The 9657-nt window shown below is 46.0% G+C and overlaps 1 pseudogene; it reads left to right on the top strand.

Annotated features, from left to right (window-relative positions):
• The first annotated feature begins 6220 nt into the window (after positions 1-6220).
• LOC131753635 (ras GTPase-activating protein-binding protein 1 pseudogene) lies at positions 6221-7601 on the top strand (annotated as a pseudogene).
• Positions 7602-9657: the final 2056 nt, after the last annotated feature.

Here is a 9657-nt window from a genome sequence, read left to right as displayed (position 1 = left end):
ACTGATGCAAAGTTATTTACGTTCTTTATTTATATCACTTCATATGATTATTTGTTTCACTGAAGCCACCTTAATTAGATTGTATGAGATCTGTTTCAGACCCTCTTGGGGAGTTATATTATGTAAATTACATGCACCTTATTACCTTCCTGAAATGCAAAAAATTCTGAGTTCTGAAATAGAGCTCATGCCAAAGGCTTTAAATACAGGATTTGGATATACAGAGCTTACAGCCTAAGGTCACTGTGACGATTAAAGGATAATACGTGTAAAACACTCAGAACAATGCCTGATAAACAACGTTAGTTGCTATTCTTTCTGCTAGTGTTAGAACCAACTCTGGGGACTTCCCTGGTGGCACAGTGGTTAAGAGTCCACCTGCCAATGCAGGGGACACAGGTTCAAGCCCTGGTCCAGGAAGATCCCATAAGCCAGTGCGCCACGACTACTGAGTCCGTGCTCTAGAGTCCGCGAGCCACTACTGCTGAAGCCCGCAGGCCAGCCTGTGCTCCGCAACAGAGAAGCCACCACGAGGAGAAGCCTGCGCGCTGCAATGAAGACCCAACGCAGCCCCCCCCACCAAAAAAATATAAAAGAACCAACTCCGTTTCTTAGCCTGAATAGTCCAGCGGGGTGCCTCCTTACTCTCTCACACTTCCATGAGTAGATAGAATCTAAGTGCAGCTAAGAAAATGGAAATTGTGACATGCTTTCCGCTGTTCACTGATGTGGTTTTGCGGTAGGTGAATGCAAAGCAGTGTGGTAGGCAATTTAGTGAGATACTCATTTATTTCACGCTTTCTGTGCCCCTCCCCGCCCACGCCTGTTGTTTGGAGAATACAGCTAATCCCTTTGTGTTTCCTATCACAAGGATATTTGCAAGATTCTTGGAAGGCCAACCTTTCTTTTTGTCTCTTGAGGAAGCCCAATCATCATCTACCCCAGGTGTCCTGGAGAGAAAGAGCAGAGAACCCAGGTGGGGTGGGGGGATTTCACAGCATTTGGGGGAGTGGGAGGGGGGGTGGAGGTCGGTGGTCTCCTGAGCATCAAGGACTCAAGCCTCAGCCCCTGCAGCACCAGGACACATGGCCAGCTCTTGGAGTGACACAGCTATATGAGACATCTATTGGACCTTGGGGACTTGGTCTCACAGCCTCCGCAGATTCTGGAATGCTGGCTTGTCACTGGACATAACAGAGCAAACTGCCCTCTCCTTAGAAGAAGCTTTATGGTAGATGGTGAGGATACCAGCATCAATGGGCTGATCAGCTTAACGGGCTGAAAATAAATGGCCTAACTCCAGTGGATGCCAAAAGCCCTCCTGGATTTTTCCATGACCCCAGGGAAGGAGAGCCTCCACTCAAGGCCTCAGTGATGCTCAAGAGTGGATTTCCCTACACTCCTACAGGGCAAGGGCTGGGTGGACAGAAAGTAAAGAGATGTAACATATTTATGCATATCTGAGCTACTGGTAGAAAAATATACACACTTGGGACACCAGATCCAAAGACTACCTAAGCTATGATCTACCTATACTATGACTCCATATATATGAAATGCCTAGAAAAGGAAAGCATAGACGGAAAGCAGACTTGTGGTTGCCTGGGGCTGGGAGTGGCTTGGACTGCAAATGAGCTCACAGGAATTTTGGAGGATTGAGGAAAATATTCCAAAACTAGTTGGTAATGAGGGTTGCACAACTTTATCAGCATAAAGATTATTGAATCGTACACTTACAATGGGTGAATTTTAAGGTATGTAAATCATATCTCAGTACAGCTGCAAAAACAACACCGAGGGGCTTCCCTGGTGGCGCAGTGGTTGAGAGTCCGCCTGCCGATCCAGGGGACACGGGTTCGTGCCGCGATCCGGGAGGATCCCACGTGCCACAGGGCGGCTGGGCCCGTGAGCCATGGCCGCCGAGCCTGCGGGTCCGGAGCCTGTGCTCTGCAAAGGGAGAGGCTGCAACAGTGAGAGGCCCGCGTACAGCAAAAAAAAAAAAAGCAAAATAAACAAACAACAACAACAAAAAAACAACAAAAAACCAAAACAACAAAAATAACACCGAGGGAATTCCCTGGCGGTCCAGTGATTAGGACTCCACGCTTTCACTGCTGAGGGCCCGGGTTCGATCCCTGGTCCGGGAACTATGATCCCACAGGCTGCGTGGCGCGGCCCACCCACCCCTCCAAAAAAACAAAATAACAACAACAACAACACAAAAACCCACCAGAAGTAAATCATCATGCTCTCTGGTAAAGGGTATATGCCCCTTCTTCTGTTGGGCCAGTGGTGAAGTTGCTGTGTCAGTCATCTACTCTGTAGCTGAGCTGGGTCTGGGCTTCCTTTGAGCTTTAGTTAGATTCAGTTCACAATTGGCTCCAAATATTCTGAGGATGGCTTCCTCAAAAAAAGTTAAACAGAATTACCATATAACCCAGCAATTCTACTCCTAGGTATACACCCTGAAGAACTGGAAACAGGGACTCAGGCAAGTGCATGTAAATGCCTCTAATAGGTCGCTTCCCTCTTACTGATACCTGGCATTGCAGCAACTCCCTGGATGAGGAGTGAGGCTTCCGTCAGAGCCCGGCTCTGGGATTAGGGGCTAATCTGCCGCCAATTTAGCAGCAGCCTCAGACAAGTATCTGGAGTCCCAGGAACAATGCCTCCGCTTTGAGAAAAGCCGGAGCAAGTGTGTGTGTGTTTGTGGGTGCGTGTGTATGTGGTCTCTACTTCCTTCCTCTCCTTTGCTCCCCAGCTCTAGACCCTGAAACAGTTAACTCATTGGGAAGAAGCTGGGGGTGTATCTTTTAGGTGATCTTCAGTCCTCTGTGAACACTGAATAAGAAGACCACAAGACTACTACTACTTCCTACTTCTTCCCATTGTGTAAACACAGAAACTGTCATACTCCCTGCCACCTTTTCCATCAAGTCAAAGTAGAGCATGGAGGAACACTAAATTCTTGTTTCTTTCTTTCTTTCTTTCTTTTTTGTTGTTGTCTGCTATCAGCTTTATTCCTTTGAAGTCTGAATTCGCCCCCTTCATCAGCACAGTGATGAAATTGGACTGGCTCCTTACAGCAGATTAAATGAGGAAGATGAAATAAATCCCAATTCATTTATATTTATCTTGACCTACCCACCCCTATACAGCAGTCTCTGTAATTCTATAGAGAGAAATTATTTCCATAGCCACTAAACCCAGATGAACTCCACAGAGTTATGAAAACTAAACATTGCAGTTCCTCTGTCAGACCGACACTGCTATAATTCAGTACTATCTATGCAAACTGGATTTATACTATAGTCAAAAATCTTATCACCTGTTGATTCTGCTCGCCTGGCTGCTTTTACGTTTCACCACAAAATCAGGCATACTTTTTCTTACATAATTATGCAAGCTATATAGCCTCTGGCCTAGCCCAGGTGGAATCCCTGTACCTTCCAAGACTTTCTGCAGGCTGCTCCGCATCACATGGATGTTCTCAATGCCCATGAACCTGAAGCGAATGTTGGCATAGTTGTCTTTCATTTTCATACCTCTTCCCAGCTGCTCGGTTGGCCATGGCATTTAACTTTGGTCTTGTGTCTACAACATACATAAACTGGCTCCCTGGGTTCGTCTGGCTAATAGCCTCCAGCAGGAGCTCATCATCTATGCAACGAGTATAAAATCCAGACAGAGGCTGGCTACAGCGGCAAATGACAGCATTGTTCTCTTTGTAGAGGTAGGAAAGCACAGGCACACGTTCTTTACTTCTGAACTTCGAACTTCCAACCACTGTTCCCAATGTAACAGATTTAGGAACCACTATTTCAGGAGGGTAGGTACTGCATATCTCATAGTTTCTGTTGGCATCTGTTATGGTCCAGTATCTGTTAGGAAGTCCCATACGTCCAAAGTCTGATATTGGGTCAATCAGCTTCCATCCATTTTCCCTCATCTCTTTTGAGGATTTGGGATTGTAAGAAAAAGCATACAGATCTTCATGTAATGCTTGGGCACCGTGAGATGGTCCATAACCGCGGTTCCCACCACCCGAATGCTTCACCGCTACTCAAGCTGCTGCCACCACCACCGTTCTACTTCTAAATTCTTGTTTCTTGATGTGGCACATATATACAATGGAATATTACTCAGCCATAAAAAGAAACGAAACTGAGTTATTTGTAGTGAGGTGGATGGACCTAGAGTCTGTCATACAGAGTGAAGTAAGTCAGAAAGAGAAAACCCAATACCGTATGCTAACACATATACAGGGACTCTAAATTTAAAAAAATGGTTCTAATGAACCTAGGGGCAGGACAGGAATAAAGACACAGACATAGAGAATGGACTTGAGGACACGGGGAGGGGGAAGGGTAAGCTGTGACAAAGTGAGAGAGTGGGATGGACTTATATACACTAGCAAATGTAAAATAGATAGCTAGTGGGAAGCAGCCGCATAGCACAGGGAGATCAGCTCGGTGCTTTGTGACCACCTAGAGGGGTGGGATAGGGAGGGTGGGAGGGAGATGCAAGAGGGAGGAGATATGGGGATATATGTATACGTATAGCTGATTCACTTTGTTATAAAGCGGAAACTAAGACACCATTGTAAAGCAATTACACTCCAATAAAGATGTTAAAAAAATTCTTGTTTCTTTGTTTTACTTTAAAAGTGTTAAGAGTTTCTGGAGCAAAATTTAATGTTGAAGTATTAATTAGCCAGCGTCTGTTGATTTTGGAAAGTAATCACAATGAGACACCACAATTCTTCGTCATGGTCTGAAAAGCATCGCCATTCTCTTCTTTGTGTGCCTGAGGGGTGCGAAATTGCCTCGGTGTCTCACTTTCTACACAGTTTCTTGCTTCTGATTAAATCATCTGTCAGTGTTGAAGGACATGATTTCTCGTTTTCTCATCTCCCTTATTCTTCCAAAATGAGATGTCTCACTTCTCAGAAGTGCATGGGGAATGGGGGGACACAGGCCTGGGTGTCAGACTATAGATTTTATATATCTTGTATATTTTTGTATATTATTATATATGTTATATATCATATTTATATTATATAATTATCTTATACTGTTTATGCTTTATATATTGATATTATATATTATGCTATATTAATAGATAGTTATATTATATGTAATATATTATATAATATATTTATATTATAGATTATATTTATATGATATAATTATGTATTATATATAATTTTATTTTGATTTTACAGTTTGAAATACATATATACATATCGAGAGAGAGAGAGGAAGAGAGAGAAAGATTGATTTATTATGAAAAATTGGCTCATATGATCATGGAGGCTGCCATTGGCCAGCTTGAGAGGCAGGACTGGGTGTGATGGAGAGCTGAAGCTGTGGTCCCAGGCCAAAAGCTGGCAGGCTGGAGACCCATGAAGTCGATGTTTCAGTTTGAACCTGAAGGCCGGAAAAATCTGATGTCCCAGCTCAAGGCAGCCAAACAGGAAGAATTTCCTCTTATTTGGGGGAGAGTCAGCCTCCAGTTCTATTCAGGCCTTCAGCTGATTGGGTGAGACCCACCCACATTAGGGAGAACAATCTGCTTTATTCAGCCTTATCAAATTAAATTTGAAACTGATCCAAAAACTCCTTTATGGAAATACCCAGAATCCTGTTCTTCCAAACGTCTGGGTCCCCCATGGCCCATTCAAGTTGACACATAAAATTAACCATTGTACTTCTATAGACCCTGACTTAAGGCATGGCTAGTTAAATTATCAGAAGTGATTTTGCAATTTGAAAAGTTACAAGTCCCCTGTTTTCATGAGAAAATGTATTCACATATGGCTTTCAAATAGACTATTATAAACCTGGATACAAAACCTTAGCTGGTTTGCCCATGACCTTTTGTCCCACAAAACTTCAGTGTTCCCCTCACCAGACTACATGACCCCTTTTCTGATTTTGTGGACAGAGTTCCCATTTCCCTTGTCACAGATCAATAGACAGTTACTAGATTTATAGACATGATGCCCTGATGAGCAGTAATACAGGTTTCCCTGGGGCTGGTCCCCTCCGATCTTCACAACTCGATGCCAGGAGCATACCTCTTTCTTTTCTAAGGTCCATGGTTCAATTCTCCAGCTGATATAGCTTTAAATTTTGCAACTGGTGCTGATGCAGTTGAGTGAGGAGTTTTTTGCTTTTCACCGTGTGTGGAGCAGAGCTTGTTCCTCTCCCGCTCTGCCATGCAGGTTGAATTGACCAAAGCTATGGTTATGGAGAAGCCTCGTCCCCTGCTGGTCAGGTGGGAATTTGTGAGACAGTATGACACGCTGCTGAACCAGGCCGCAGACATGCTACACGGATTTTATGGAAAGAACTCTTCTTAGGTCCACGGGGGACTGGATTCAAATGGAAATCCAGCAGATGCAGTCTATGGACAGAAAGAAATCCATAGGAAAGTGATGTCACAAAACTTCACAGATTGCCACCCTAAGATCCGTCACGTCGATACTCATGCCACTCTGAATGACGGTGTGGTGGTCCAGGTGATGGGCCTGCTCTCTAATAACAACCAGGCTTTGAGGACATTCATGAGACCTTTGTCCTTGCTCCTGAGGGCTCTGCTGCAAATACGTTTTATGTTCACAGTGATATCTTCAGATACCAAGATGAGGTCTTTGGTGGCTTTGTCACTGAGCCTCAGGAAGAATCTGAAGAAGCAGCAGAGGAACCTGAAGAAAGACAGCAGACACCTGAGGTGGTACCTGATGATTCTGGAACTTTCTATGATCAAACTGTCAGCAGTGACTTAGAAGAACCTGTTGCTGAACCAGAGCCTGATCCTGAACCAGAACCGGAGCAAGAGCCTGCGTCTGAAGTCCAAGAGGAAAAGTCTGAGTGCATTGGAAGAAACTCCTCCTGAAGAGGCTCAGAAGAGTTCTTCTCCAGCTCCTGCAGACATAGCCCAGACAGTGCAAGAGGGCTTGAGAAACTTCTCTTGGGCAACTGTGACCAGTAAGAACCTTCTCCCAGTGGAGCTGTTCCGGTTACTGGGATACCACCTCATGCTGTTAAACTACCAGCTTCACAGCCTCGTCCAGAGCCTAAGCCTGAATCTCAGATTCCACCGCAGAGGCCTCAGGGGGGTCAAAGGGTGCGAGAAACGGCGAATACATGTTCCTCCCCAGGGGGAACCTAGAGCAGTCCGTGAGGCTGGTGAGCAAGGTGATGTTGAACCCCGAAGAATCGTGAGACACCCTGCAGTCACCAGCTCTTTATTGGCAACGCGGCGGAGTAGAGCTTAAATATTTTTTTTCAAAATGACGGGAGTGTGGTGGAGCCGCGTATTAGCAGTGGTGGGAAGTTACCCAATTTGGGGTTCGTTGCGTTTGATGATCAGAAGCTGCTTGGCAACAGGCCCATCATGTTCGGAGGTGAGGTCCGCCTGAGCGTGGAAGAAAAGAAGACTCGAGCCGCCCGGGGAGGGGACCGCCGAGAGAACCGCCTGCAGGGACCTGGAGGCCCTCAAGCGGGGCTGGGTGGTGGGATGAGAGCCCCCCCCACGGAGGCGTGGTGCAGAAACCAGGATTTGGAGTGGGAAGGGGCAGTGCTCCAAGGCAGTGAACTGCTCTTCACTGATCTTCAGGCAGCAGAACAAACCCCAGCTCCCACAGAGTGCTGAATTTCTTCAGCCAACTTTTGGTATCTCGGGATGTGATCCTAGTCTATCATAAACTGCTTAAGGGGCTTTCCTGGTGGCGCAGTGGTTGAGAGTCCGCCTGCCGATGCAGGGGACACGGGTTCGTGCCCCGGTTCGGGAAGATCCCACGTGCCGCGGAGCGGCTGGGCCCGTGAGCCGTGGCCGCTGAGCCCGCGCGTCCGGAGCCTGTGCTCCGCAACGGGAGAGGCCGCAGCAGCGAGAGGCCCGCGTACCGCAAAAGACAAAAAAAAAAAAATCGCTTAAGTTTGTACAATTTTACTTTTTGTGTTAATGGTGTGTGCTCCTTCCCCCCCCTCCGCCCCATTTTAGTCCTTTACTTCCAATTTTGTGGAATGATATTTTAGGAAAAACGGATTTTTAAAGAAGAAGAAAAATAAAGACTGCAGTTCCTTGCTTTATTTGCATATACAGACTGGATTTTTTTTTTAACAGTTTCCCCAAAGGAATATGTATTGCTTATTACTGACATTTGGTATGTTTCATTCATTGGAATATTTCTTTTTTAAACAAATTTTATTTATTTTATTTATTTTTGGTTGTGTTGGGTCTTCGCTGCTGCGTGTGGGCTTTCTCTAGTTGTGTTGACGGGCTTCTCGTTGCGGCGGCTTCTCTTGTTGTGGAGCACGGGCTGTAGGCGTGCAGGCTTCACTAGTTGTGGTGCATGGGCTCAGTAGCTGTGGCTTGCAGGCCCTAGAGTGCAGGCTCAGTAGTTGTAGCCCCCGGGCCTAGCTGCTCTGCAGCATGTGGGATCTTCCCGGACCAGGGCTCGAACCCGGGTTCCCTGCATTGGCAGGTGGATTCTTAACCACTGCGCCACCAGGGAAGCCCAGGGAAGCCCAGGGAAGCCCTCAGTTACTTTCATTGTAATGATCACATAAGGGCAAAATCCATCCATATATACACTTTATATCCATCCATCCATCCATCCATCCATCCATCCATCATCCATTCACCTCTCTCTCATGCACACATACATACGTTCAAAACACAACCCAAGGGCTTCCCTGGTGGCGCAGTGGTTGAGAGTCCGCCTGCCGATGCAGGGGACGCGGGTTCGTGCCCCGGTCCGAGAGGATCCCACGTGCCGCGGAGGAAGCGGCTGGGCCCGTGATCCGTGGCCGCTGAGCGTGTGCTCCGCAACGGGAGAGGCCGCAGCAGTGAGAGGCCCGCGTACCGCAAAAAAAAAAAAAAAAAAAAAAAAAAAAAAAAATCAAAACACAGAACTCAAAAAAGTAAAGTCAAAAGAAAGACCTAGCTCTCTGAGTAATAAGACATTTTTGGTCTCGAGAAACAAAATTGTTTCCTAGGGGCTACTTCTACGGAAACCTGCACAGCATCTGCTCCAGGTGCTAGTAGAAATTGTATTGGCAGTTTTTTTGTTGTTTGGTTTTTAGTTCCGGTCATACAACATAGTGATTGGATCTTTCTATACACCTGAAAATGATCAGCATGCTAAGTCTAGTTACCATCTTCCACCGTACAAAGCCATTACATAATTATTGCCTACATTCCCCACACCGTACATCTCATTCCATCTATCCCATCTATAAATCCCACCTACCCACTAATGACTCCCAACTTTATGTCTCCACATCAGACCCCTTCTTTGAGTTTCATACTGGTATATCCATCTACCTCCTTGGGATGTCTTCTCCAGGATGCCGTACAGGCAGCTTCAATGGAAGTGCACAAAGCAGTCCTGATGTGTCCCTGCCCAGTGATACCTGGGATTCCTTCCCCCACCCCCATCGCACATCCTTGTTTTTCATTGGCTTTCTTCATTTCACCTTCACTGTCTAACTTAACTGACAGTGGGTCCATCCCATAGCTTATTCTCTGTCACTCCATCCTACCCACTTCCTTCAAGGCACTTTTCATATGCCTTGCAAAATTATTCATTTCTAGTTCACTTGACTATTATTGGTTTTTCTTGCTAGAATTTTCTCCCAGTGAGGGGAC

This window comes from Kogia breviceps, chromosome 3, assembly GCF_026419965.1.
Source record: "Kogia breviceps isolate mKogBre1 chromosome 3, mKogBre1 haplotype 1, whole genome shotgun sequence".
In the NCBI taxonomy this organism is placed as follows: Eukaryota; Metazoa; Chordata; class Mammalia; order Artiodactyla; family Physeteridae; genus Kogia; species Kogia breviceps.
Note: the sequence above shows the minus strand (reverse complement) of the source record. Positions and strands in the feature narration are given on the sequence as shown.